Source organism: Carlito syrichta, unplaced genomic scaffold, assembly GCF_000164805.1.
Source record: "Carlito syrichta isolate Samal-C Ts95f unplaced genomic scaffold, Tarsius_syrichta-2.0.1 Scaffold316004, whole genome shotgun sequence".
Classification (NCBI taxonomy): Eukaryota; Metazoa; Chordata; class Mammalia; order Primates; family Tarsiidae; genus Carlito; species Carlito syrichta.
Genome location: NW_007260100.1, coordinates 398,032 through 410,717, shown reverse-complemented (window position 1 = coordinate 410,717; position 12,686 = coordinate 398,032). Strand labels below are relative to the sequence as shown.

At 36.9% G+C, this 12,686-nt stretch overlaps 1 protein-coding gene across 1 annotated transcript in view; it reads right to left on the bottom strand.

Annotated features, from left to right (window-relative positions):
- DIAPH2 (diaphanous related formin 2) overlaps nucleotides 1–12,686 on the bottom strand; it is a 650,570-nt gene that overhangs the window by 511,346 nt on the left and 126,538 nt on the right. The window lies entirely within an intron of this gene.

Sequence of the window (12,686 nt, the reverse complement as noted above, 5' to 3'; positions counted from 1 at the left end):
TTGAGTTGGAGTCTCACTCTGTCGCCCATGCTGGAGTGCAGTGGCATGCTCACGGCCACCGCAGCCTCGACCTGCTAGGCTCAGGCGATCCTTCCGTCTCAGCCATCCAAGTAGTTGGAACTACAGGCACATGCTACCACACCCGGCTAATATCTTGAATTATTGTAGAGATGAGGTCTCACCAGGTTGCCCAGGCTGATCTCAAACCCCTGAGCTCAGGCAATCCTCTTGCCTCAGTCTCCCAAAGTGCTGGAATTACAGGCTTCAGCAACCATGCCCAGCCTGCATTTCTTATACTAACATTTAAAGGTCCTCATAATCCAGCTCAAACAAGCCTTTTTAACACCATTTTCCGACATTTCCCCAAAGTTGTCCCCTCTTCATCTCCAACATGAACTTCGCAGTCTAACCACATGTTACATACTTACTATTGAATGGAAAAATGACACTACAAGCTCCAGGGTTTTCAACATATAATTTCCTGTGCTAAAAAAAATATTTTTCTTCCATCTCAACCACTTTGTTAAATGTCCAAATCTCACCTAGCTTTAAAGGCACATCTAATTACCTCTGCTTCTGTGATGACTTCCATTATCTCCCCTTGTTTTCCTTTCCCTCATCCCTTGGTAACCAGTACCATTTCATATCTATCTCACTTATAGGACTTTTATATGTTTGATATCTTATTAGTTGCAGATGTGTCTTATTCTTGAAAATTAAGCTCCTAGATGTAAGAGTCCAAGTCTAACTTAGTTATCTTTATAGACCTCAAAATAACTTGGCAAAGCAGCATTCATATAATAGGTGCTAAATGAATATTGTTTGAATGAATAAATTGGTTTTCACAAGCACTTATATTCAGTAACCACTATATTGAATGCCTATAAATTGAACCATAAGCATCCAAGATTTCTGTTGTTTGTCAGCTTTTATTTTTAACCAAAACAGCTAATGAGAAATGATTTTTAAAAATCAGGTTTGCCCACATTCTTCACAGGCTGTCTCATCTCAGATTAAATGGAGAAAGTGGCATTTCTTTAGTCCATATTTGTGATTCTAATACAGAAATGAGCCATGGAAATGAGGCTAGCTGCAATTTTCATTTTCTTTCTTATAGGTAAACTATCAAGCTAATTATAGAAATCCCACATTATCCTTAAAAATATATTCAGCTATTCAGTAGGAATGGCCATCTAATTCTAAAGTTATGGTAACTATATCCCTAAGCCATTAAAATGGCTTGAGATGAGGGAACAAAAAAACCTAAATGGTAGAAAACAAGATAAGACAGTTATATACCACCAAGATACCAAAGAAATAGACATTATCTGAAAAATAAAACCAAAGAATATATGTGCTTCTAGATATATCTGAGAATACCTCAAATTCCAGAATCTAGAAGCATCTGCGAAACATACACCCCAAACCCACCAAGTCAACAGTTGTGCGATCTATTTGCACATTCCCAATACCACCTGGAAAAAATGCAAATTATACAGCCTTGTTCATAAAAGAAAATAAATAAATGTCTCTGCTGAATTTCTACTCTTCCTGTATTATAAAAGTTAATAGCACTGACAAGGGAGATTGTATAATTAAGAACTAAAATCCTAATGACTTAAATATTCTAATCAGTCTTTGCTATCACCCTAATTATATAATACATGGCGAGAAAGAGAGAAATTTGATTTGCTATGGAAATTTAAAGTCTTTTAAAAACAATAATAAAAATGAGAATATAAGAATATTTACATATATATTGTTCTAGATATTATGTAAAACCAAAAGAAACTACTATATAGAATCTTCAGAATTTATAGAAAGTGATACTTCTAACAAAATCATTATGGAAACCTACAGACCATGTTACCTCCTTCATTCCATATGACTCCAAACTCAAAACACAATATTCCAAACAATTTTCATTAAGTTCAGCAAGTAATAATACTGGAAGTAATGAATGTACAGATATTCACTGAGACAGTGTAAATAATAAAATAGAAATAAATGCCAACTTTTCCAAAGATAAGACAAATCAAAGGAATAAGGACTACAAAAAAATCATAAATCAGATGGACATATTAAATAGGATCCTTAGGCAATGATCTAGTTTAATGTAACACTCAAAGAGCATAACAAAGTTCCTCTGTTCCCTTAAGCTAAGCGAACATCTTTGTATGGTTTCACAAAACTGACACATTTGAATAAAATCCAAAGATGACTCCAGTTTCAATGTTACCAGTAAGAGTATTTTCCTTTCTAGAGGAGGAAAAAACTAAAAAAAAAACATGTTTCAATTATTTGTCCGTTGACGTCTTATATAGATTGGGTCAATCTAAAAGAAATTCTTTTAATATAATCTGGTAATTACACTACTACTGTTTAATGAACCAAGTGAGAATACATGATTATTCATAAAGCAAAAGGCAATAAAAGGAAAAGAGGAATCAAAAAGAAGCACTGGTTTAAAAAAAAAATACCCAGCTCGAACATGTCAAGACACTGTTTCAGAAAGCAAGCATTTGATCACCACTGTCATAATAAAGGGGGAAAAGGTACACCATCAGTTCCAAGATATGTTTTAGAGAAAAACTGGTTAAAAATAAGACATTTTAGGAACACTGTATTTTGAGAGAAAAGAGATTAGAAGTATATTTGTTTTCACTACCAGATATGGCAATGATAATAAATAGAAGAAAAACATCAAATATCATCAAGATCTAAACCTCAAGTCCTGACCTTATGCCTTAGTGACCTAATGAGTAACACAGCTGACAAGTTGATCTAACACAGTTTGGTGGGGAGGGAAAAGACTCCACCACAGCTTCCTTGAAAACACCAGTGATTCAAGCAACTTTTAAAGAAATGCAGCTCCCTTCACATTGCTTTGCATATAGTAAGTGCTCAATTTTAATATCTAGAGTATAATAGAAAGTATCTAAGCATATAAACTACATTTCTGTTGCTACGGCTCAGTGTATGCTAATGTGTGATAAGGTCAGTTATCAAGCAATGTAAGACTGAAAGAAACATTTAGATGATGATGAGGAGGAAAGGAATTAAAATAAACACAAGTGGATTCAGAAAATTAAATGTGGAAGTTTTGAATTGAATTATTCAATTCATTGTACATGTAGAAATTTGTTTCATCAAATATTTTCCCCAAATACAATAAAGAACTATTATTAAAAACATAAAAGAACTATTGCCCCAATAATAAACTCTATGAAACTCCATAATATGAGACATTTTTAAAGTTCAAAATAAAATTTCAAGAAAGGTTTTGTCCATCTTCAGTACTCCATCGTAGATTATTAAAGCTATTGTTTAACTGTAACTTTTTGAGGAAGAAACAAATTCTGTTTTCTCAGTAAAATCCTCTTGGCAATTCTGTATGACATTTTAATGTCTTATTGTATTAACTGAATCTCTGAAGCAACTCAATTAATAGAGTATTAATACATAGCCATTAGATAAATTAATGGTATTTTCCTCATGTTAGGACAAGTATTTGCTACTTCTTCACCTTACGCATTAATTATTATTTTAAAAAATTAAACGTAGTAATTACAATTAGACTACTACTTACAGGTTTAAAATGATCTCACACCTGACTTATACCAATAGGACATATCTCAAAGCAAAATCCCATGATTTGGCTAAAAGTTCATATCATAATTACATTTTTAATGTTTTATACTCTGTTCATTTAAAGTAACTTGCCTTTTCTTGTATTCCACAAGCAACGAACACAAACCTAGCACCCAGTTAGTGGTCTCTCGTACAATTTCCCACTTACAGGTTACTCAGAGAAATTGTTGATTCCAAGGCTGTAGGAATGTAGCAATAAGATGATGTGAAGTGGCATGCTCATGGCCACCACAGCCTCGACCTATTGGGTTCAGGCAGTCCTTCCACCTCAGTCTTACAAGTAGCTGAAAAACACAGGAGTGTACCCCCATACCCAGATAATTTTTTTACTTATTGTAGAGACAAGGTTATACCAATTGCCCAGGTGGGCCTCAAACCCCTGAGCTCAGGCAATTCTCTTGCCTCCATTTCCAAAAGTACTGGGATTACAGGCGTAAGCCACTGCACCCAGCTAAAATGTCTTTGTATGTTAGATAGGTAGTATTAATATGCATTTCTTTGATGACTAGTGAGGCTAAACATTTTTTCATGTATCTGTTGGCTATTCGTATGTCTTCTTTTGAGAACTGTCTATTCATATCTTTTGCTCACTTAGCAATGGGGCTGTATGTTTTTTTTCCTTTCAGCACGTTTGAGTTCCCTGTAGATCCTAGATGTCAGGCCTTTGTCAGACACAGAGTTGGCAAATATTTTTTCCAAGTCTGTGGGTTGTCTCCCTGCTCTCTTGATGGTTTCTTTGGCTTTGCAGAAGCTTGTCAGTTTGATAAGCTCCCACTTGTCTATCTTATCTCTTATGGCATGGGCACTTGGAGTTTTGATCAGGAATTGGTTGCCAGTTCCAATTTCCATAAGAGCGTCTCCTGCTTTTTCCAAGGTTCTTATAGTTTGAGGTTTTACGTTTAGGTCTCTGATCCATTTCGAGTTGATTTTTGTGTTTCAATTCCCTGCAGGTGGTCAGTCACTTTTCTCAGCACCATTTACTGAATAGGTTTCTCTTCTCCCCAGTGATTGGTGTGGAGGCTTTGTCAGAGATACCACCTAATTCCAGTCAGAATGGTCATCATCATAACTCAAAAAACAACAGATGCTGGAGAGGATGTGGCAAAAAGGGTACACTTCTATACTGTTGGTGGGAGTGTAAACTAGTACAACTTCTGTGGAAAACAGTGTGGCGATTCCTAAAAGTTCTAAAAATTGACCTTCCATATGATCCTGCAATCTCTCTACTGGGAATATACCCGGAAAACTTAAATCACTCTATAAGAAAGATACCTGCACACGTATGTTTATCACAGCATTGTTCACAATAGCAAGAACATGGAATTAACTGTGTTGCTCATCAAAAGAGGACTGGATAAAAAAATGTGGTACATATACGCAATGGACTATTACGCAGCCATAAAGAAGAACAAAATCATGAACTTTGCAGCAACCCGGATGGGCTTAGAGTCTATAATACTGAGTGATCTTTCACAGAAACAAAGAACTGAGTATCACATGTTCTCACTCATAAGTAGACCTTGAACAACTATCGTAATACTATAAGAAAAGGATTGACAGTGGCAGGTGAGGGGGTAGGGGGGCGGGGAGGTGGGATTGGCTGTAGTTGAAATCTGCCTGGGGAAGGGGAGACACACCTCATCAACAAGGGAACCTGCACAATGAATATTTGTATATCTAACCCTGAATTGTACCCTACAATTTTAAAATAAAAAATTTAAACGTGAAAAAAAAAAAGAAAGTAAGTTTTAAAAAAATGAGGGCATATAACAGGTATCTCACTGGTCAAATCTGGAAAAAATCAAGCACCAAAATAATGCATTACAGTAATGAATTATAAACTTCTGAAAATAGAAATTCATAAGTTCATATTGATAAGAAATGAATAAATAAGTAGACAGAAGATAAAGAAGTCCTGCTTACAGTAGAATGCTGAATGCCAGCTGCTATATGTGAAGGGAGTTCAGTAATTGGCAACTCATCATTTTACAGTCATTATGATACATATTACATAACCTAGGGAACATTTTGATGAGGAACAAGATATTTGCATGATCTTAAAATGTCTCCCCCTGAGTTCTTCCGGGTGTATTCCCAGTAGGGGAATGGCGGGATCAAAACTGCGGGGAGGGGAGTGGGAGGTGGGTAGCTAGGAATGACAGTAGTCGATATCCACCTGGGGAGGGGGGCACACCTCATCATTAAGGGTACATGCACAATGAACATTTGTATACCTAACCCTGAATTGTACCCCACAACTTCAAAATAAAAATTAAAAGAGAAAAAATGTCTCCCCCCATATTACTTATTAATTGCTAGGAAAAAAGAATAATTATACAGTATAGAAATTATATAATAACTTGACTAAGTGATCACCCATGAGGGGCAGACAGATATTGTGTATCTCCTCATACAGCATCACCTTTGTAGAGTTCTGGTTAAGAATGTATATCCTGAATATAATCATGAGGAAACAGTAGACATATCTCAAATAAGGAACATTCTATTTTTTTTTTTCTTTTTTTTTTGAAGATGTGGGGTACAATTTAGGGTTAGATATACAAATGGTCATTATGCAGGTGCCTTTATTGATGAGGTGTGTCCCACATCCCCAGGCAGTTTCACACTACTGCCAATCCTGACCCCTATTCCCAGCAGTTTCCCACTACTACCAATCCCTTTCTTATAGTATTATGATAATTGTTCAAGGTCTGCTTATGAGTGAGAACATATGGTACTCTGTTCTTTGTTTCTGTGATAGATCACTCAGTATTACAGACTCTAAGTCCATCTAAGCTACTATGAAGTTCATACTTTTGTCCTTCTTTATGGCTGCATAATATTCCATTGTGTAATGTACCACATTTTTTTATCCAGTTCTCTTTCGATGGGCAGCACAGTTGGTTCCATGTTTTTACTATTGTGAATAATGCTGCGATAAACATGCTTGTACAGATATCTTTTTCATAGAGTGATTTGAGTTCCTCCAGGTATATTCCCAGTAGAGGGGTTGTGGGGTCATATGGAAGGTCAGTTTTTAGAACTTTTAGCAACCGCCACACTGTTTTCCACAGAAGTTGTACTACTTTACACTCCCACCAACAGTGTAGAAGTGTACCCTTTCCGCCACATCCTTTCCAGCATCTGTTGTTTTTTGAGTTATTGATGATGGCCATCCTGACTGGAGTTAGGTGGTATCTCAGTGCTATTTTAATTTGCATTTCTTTGATGACTAGTGAGGCTGAGCATTGTTTCATGTATCTGTTGCCTGCTCATATGTCTTCTGAGAAGTGTCTTTTCATATCTTTTGCCCACTTTTTAATAGGGCTGTTGGTTGTTTTCCTTTTGGCACAATTGGGTTCCTTTTAGATCCTGGATGTTATGCCTTTGTCAGATATACAGTAGGCAAATATTTTTTTCCCATTCTGTGGGCTGCCTCCCCACTTTTTGATGGTTTCTTTTGCTTTGCAAAAGCTTTTCAGTTTGATGAAGTCCCATTTGTCTATCTTATCTCTTATGGCATGGGCACTTGGGGTTTTGATCAGAAATTGGTTGCCAGTTTCAATTTCCATAAGGGCATCTCCTACATTTTATAAGGTTCTTATAGTTGGAGGTTTTACGTTTAGGTCTTTGATCCATTTCGAGTTGATTTTTGTGAATGGTGATAGGTAGGGATTTTATTTTAATCTTCGGCATGTGGTCAGCCAGTTTTCCCAATACCATTTTCTGAATAGGTTCTCCTCTCCCCAGGTTGGGGGTGGAGGCTTTGTCGAAGATGAGCTGGTTAAGAAATTGAGGTTTTGCTTCCAGAATCTCCATCCTGTTCCATTGGTCTATATGCCTGTTCTTGTACCAAAGCGAGAGGTATCACACTACCAGACTTTAAACTTTATTATAAAGCTACAATAATCAAAACAGCTTGGTATAGGAACATTCTGTTTTTAAACAGGAGATTTACATTCTTCAAAAATGGCAATGTAATAAAAGACAAAGAATGGCAGTAGAAATGCTCCAGATTAAAAGAGGCTGAACATGAAATGAAGATGGAGATTGAAATGGAAAGGAAGGGAAGCAGGAAGAGTGGAGAAGGTAGGGGGAAGGAGGTGGGGAAAAAAGAGGGAGATGGGGAGATTAACAGTAGGTCAATCTGGGTAAAGGGAATATACAAGTGTTCTATGTAATATTGTTAATCTTGCCATTTCTGTATGTTTGAAATGATTTCCAAATAAAAGGGTATATATAACTAGTCTTTTCTTGGTGTTTTGCAGTTTACTACATTATGCTATTTGCCTGGTCTTGCTTTAAAAAATATTCAAATACCAATTTAAATAAAGTTAAAGAATAAAAGGAAAATCCAAAGTATTAAGTCACACCGTCACTAATAGCTTGGAATACTGTATCAAGGGTGCATACAAATACATATAGCATATAATATGATGATTTGTCTACATTAAAAGCTAAGATACAATTTCTATACAAATGTTTCAAATTTATTTGTCTTAAAATCATATAAAAGAGTCAGAAGATTTCTTAAAAATATCTAATATACCTCCTTGACTTTTAGTTTATGGAACTGAAGTCATACACAGGGAATCAAGACTAAAGCACCAGGACTCCTCTTGAGCCTTGTTACCTGCCAAAATATATACTTGGTTAACTTGAAAAAATATGAAATATTTCAAGCAAATACTTTATTTTTTTATTTTAAAATTGTGGGGTACAACTCAAGGTTAGGTATACAAATATTCATTGTGAATGTACCCTTGTTGATGAATTGTGTCCCTATTTCCCCAGGCAGATATCAACTAGTGTCAATCCACCTCCCTGCCTCCTATCTTCCTCCCCTTACAGTTTCTGGCTCAAGTAAATACTTTATATACTGTCCCCGTGAAAGAGCAAAGAAGCATATTTTGTTGCCTAAACTGTAGTAACTTGCATATCTGAAGTGCTTATTTTAAAATAGTTTATAATTACATAGTTTTTCTTTAAAAATACACTTTTTCAGATAAGGAGTACTATATAATCCTAACAGACTAAGATTGAAAATTCATTATAATCATAGTTAGCCATCATTAATGTCATTCAGCTGAAAATGTCCTCATTAAATGTACCATCTGAACTAGATAAACACAATGGAATCTATTTTCATTGGGCTACTTCTAACAATGCATGAAGTAATTTTCATTCAGTCATCAGTCTATAAAGTAACTGCTTTGCTAATATTTAATTTTCATACTATCCTTGTGAGAGAAGTATGTATTAGCTAGCATAATCCAGCCATACCATATTTTCTATTTTAATCTTCAGATCTCTCAGTCACTTTCCCTCATTTACTAAAGTCTTAAGCAACTGGACTCAAGTCTTTTGGGCCACTCTAACTTCTGCTGTTTCCAGTGACTTCATCATCCACATCAGATCTATCTAGCCTCTCAGTTTCTAAACTTTATCTCTATCATTTCCTGAATTCAATCTCAGCTATTCAATCCAATAATCATCACACCTGATCACCAAAAATAACACAACCTCCCAAATCCCAAGTTAATCACAATAATTAATAACCTTTTGTTCTATAGTTCCAGTATAATTGATCAAGTAACCTTGCTGAATCAAATCTTTTTTTTTTTTTTTTTTTCCTACCTTGTTGCCCAGGCTTGAGGGCAGTGCCATGCTCTTGGCCACCACAGCCACAACCTGATGGACTCGGCTGACCCTTTTGCCTCAGCCTTTCAAGTAGCTGGAACTACAGATATGCACTGCCATGCCTGGCTAATTTTCTTTTTTATTGTAGCAATGAGGTTGCCAAGTTGCTCAGGCTGATCTCAAACCTGTGGACTCAGGCAATTCTCTCACCTCGGCCTCCCAAAGTGCTGGGATTATAGGCTGGAGTCACTGCACCTGGCCAATACTATTATTATTATTAACACCAATTGCTCTTTCTCAGCCTTTCTTAAGTTCCTCTTTTGAATTATACTGTATATCTTATTTTTTATTAAATATATTTTTTATTTTAAAATTGTGGGGAACAGTTAAGGGTTAGCCATACAAATATGCATCGTTCAGGCACCCTTGTTGATAAGGGGTGTCCCCCCATCCCCAGACAGATATTGACTACTGTTAATTCCACCTCCCTTCCTCTCCCTGCCCCTCCATAGTTTCCCGCCACTGTCAATCCTTTTCTTATAGTAATACAATAGATGTTCAAGGTCCACTTATGAGTGAAAATATGTTATACTCAGATCTTTGTTTCTGTGAGAGATCACTCAGTATTATAAACTCTAGTTTCATCCAGGTTGCTGCAAAATTCATGATTTTGTTCATTTTCATGGCTGCATAGTATTCCATAGTGTATATGTACCACTGCAAAGCCAAAGAAACCATCAAGAGAGCAGAGAGACAGCCCACAGACTGGGAAAAAGTATTTGCCAACTCCATGTATGACAAAGGCCTAACATCTTGGATCTATAAGTAACTCAAACGTGCTAAAAAGAAAAAAACAAACAACCCCATTACAAAGTGGGTAAAAGATATGAACAGACACTTCACAAAACAGACATACAAACGGCCAACAAACACATGAAGAAATGTTCAACCTCACTAATCATCAAGGAGATGCAAATTAAAACTACACTGAGATACCACCTAACTCCAGTCAGAATGGCCATCATCAAAAACTCAAAAATAACAGATGCTGGAGAGGATGTGGTGAAAAGGGAACACTTCTACACTGTTGGTGGGAGTGTAAACCAGTGCAACCTCTGTGATGAGCAGCGTGGTAATTCCTAAAAGCTCTAAATATCGACCTCCCATATGACCCCGCAATCCCCCTACTGGGAATATACCCTGAAGGACTCAAATCACTCTATAAAAAAGATACCTGCACACGTATGTTTATTGCAGCATTGTTCACAATAGCAAGAACCTGGAACCAACCATGCTTCCATCAAAAGAAGACTGGATTGAATCAATTCTTAAGAGTCAATGAGACCACTGGCCCTTTGACCCACCATCCATCATTTCTGTCTTGTCCTCACTTACCTCTCCATCTAGTTAAAATTCCATGGCCCAGTAAGTATTCCTTGGTATTAGTGATCATTGTCTAACACCCATGCTCAATGTTCTTTTCCCTTAATGCTTCTGCATCTTTTTCCAGGTCTGCATTTCTATGGCATTCTTAGAAAAAAATATAATCAGGAAGTGTAATATCATTCTAAAGTAATAATTATCAATTTCAAATGAACATTCAATATTACCCAGCAATGACAGAAACATTGTACCAATAATTATTTCATATTTTTTCAAATTATCCACTCCACATCAACCCAAGTCATACTGTTGCTAAACTGCTATGTGATGACGTTGTTGCCTAACTCATAAGAAAATAGAAACCACCAACCCTCCACACAATCATGCTACCCACAAATAAACCTCCATTTATACCATCTTCTTCATCTTTCCTCCTAAGAAAAGGAGAAAAGGATTCTCCTAATAAATTCAAGGTCTTCCACATGTGGTTCTAGAACCCCCCTTTCATATTTTCACTTTTTACTTTCTTATATCACTCCTATACTTTCAATCCTTTATTCCCAACTCTATTATTCTCACCAGCATTCAAAGATACTTTAGCAATTGCCATCTTAACAAGAAAAATGAATACCCTGATAGCATTGCCCTCCCACTTCAATTCCACCACCTCTGTGCTCCCCAGAGTCAAGCCTCTCAAGAGTTGTCTAGCCACACTGCCTACATACACTCTCTCATCTCTTATTTTATTGTTCAACTCACACCAACATGGCATCTAGTTCAAACTCCCCTCTGGAACTTCCTACCGGGATCAAGGACCCTACATTTTGTTCATTCAATGGATACTTTGTAGTCTTCCCTCCTAATCTCTCAGCAATTGATTCATTTAATCATTCCTTCTTTCTTGAAACATTTTCTTAAGCTGGTTTTATGACTTCATACTGCCCTACTTTTTTGGACTGTATTTTCTCCAATTTGCTTTGCTAGATTCTTCTTCAACCTCTAATTAATAGAACGCACCCAGGCTTCTATCCTGTACTTCCTTCTCTTCTCCATGTAAGCTTTCTCAAAAGTGATTTCATCCAGATACATTATGTTAATACCATGTATATGCCAATGATCTCAAATTGATACCTCTAGCTATGGCTGATCCCTGGAATTCCAGACTCAAAAGCGAATTACTACTTATACCTCACATTTCCACTGTGATTTCTATTTAAAAGTACCTCAAATGTAAAAGTCAAGTCAGAACTCTTTATTCCTGATCCCTGACCCAGCCACTACCCAAGTCTTCCCCTTCTCAGTAAATGGTACCATCATCCAGTTGCTCAGGCCGAACAATCAGGAGTCTTTCTTGATTCCTATTTGTGTTTCATCCCACATATCCAATTCATCTTATGGATTCTATCCCTCAAAACATATCTTAAAAGCAACAAAGGCAGTGAACAAAAAGCAAATTGAGAAAGAGTGGACTAGTGAAGATGGAAGAAACCCAGGAGTGTGAAGTCATAGGAGCTATTATAATAGTTTCCTCTAAGAAAAAGGGAATGGACAAATGTATCAAATGCTACTGAGAGGTTAAAATAATAACTGAGAAGCAAACATTGAAGGTCGCTGGAGTTCTTGAGAAGAGTAGACTCTGTGGAGTGATGGAGATGAAAGTTTAATTGGAGTGGACTGAAGAGAGTGAGATGTGACTGTAAAAACAGGAACTAACAGAGAAATTTTTCAAGGGGTTTTGCTCTCTGGAAGCAAACAGATGGGAATAGTTGGAGGGAGGGCTATAGGGTCAAGAGTGGTTCTTTTCGGCTGGGCTCGGTGGCTCAGCCTGTAATCCCGAGCCTTTGGGAGGCTGAGGTGAGTGGATTGCCTGAGCCCACGGGTTCGAGACCCAGCTGGGCAGCGAGACCTCATCTCTACAATAAATAAAAAATCAGCCGGGCATGGTAGCGCGCGCCTGTAATTCCGGCTATGCAGAAGGCTAAGGTGGAAGGATCGCCGGAGCCCAGCAGGTC